Here is a 268-nt window from a genome sequence, read left to right on the forward strand (position 1 = left end):
CTGTGTTAAAGGGCTCAGAAGTGTAATGTCTGGAGATATGCCAGACTTCTATTGACCCAGCCTCAAAATGTACAGCTAGGGGGTGGCTCACCCACATCCTACTAGCATAGTGATTCTTGTGATATGCCTGACTCCAGGGGTCAAAACCTTGAGTCTGATAATCCAACATGACAAAAATACCTTCTTGAGATGCAGACCTTGAGGTTAAAAGAGCAGGGGACCTCTTAAGCTTGAATCTGACTAAGCCAGAATGACAAGGCAGTACAAA

Source organism: Meriones unguiculatus, chromosome 8 (genome assembly GCF_030254825.1).
Source record: "Meriones unguiculatus strain TT.TT164.6M chromosome 8, Bangor_MerUng_6.1, whole genome shotgun sequence".
Lineage (NCBI taxonomy): Eukaryota > Metazoa > Chordata > Mammalia > Rodentia > Muridae > Meriones > Meriones unguiculatus.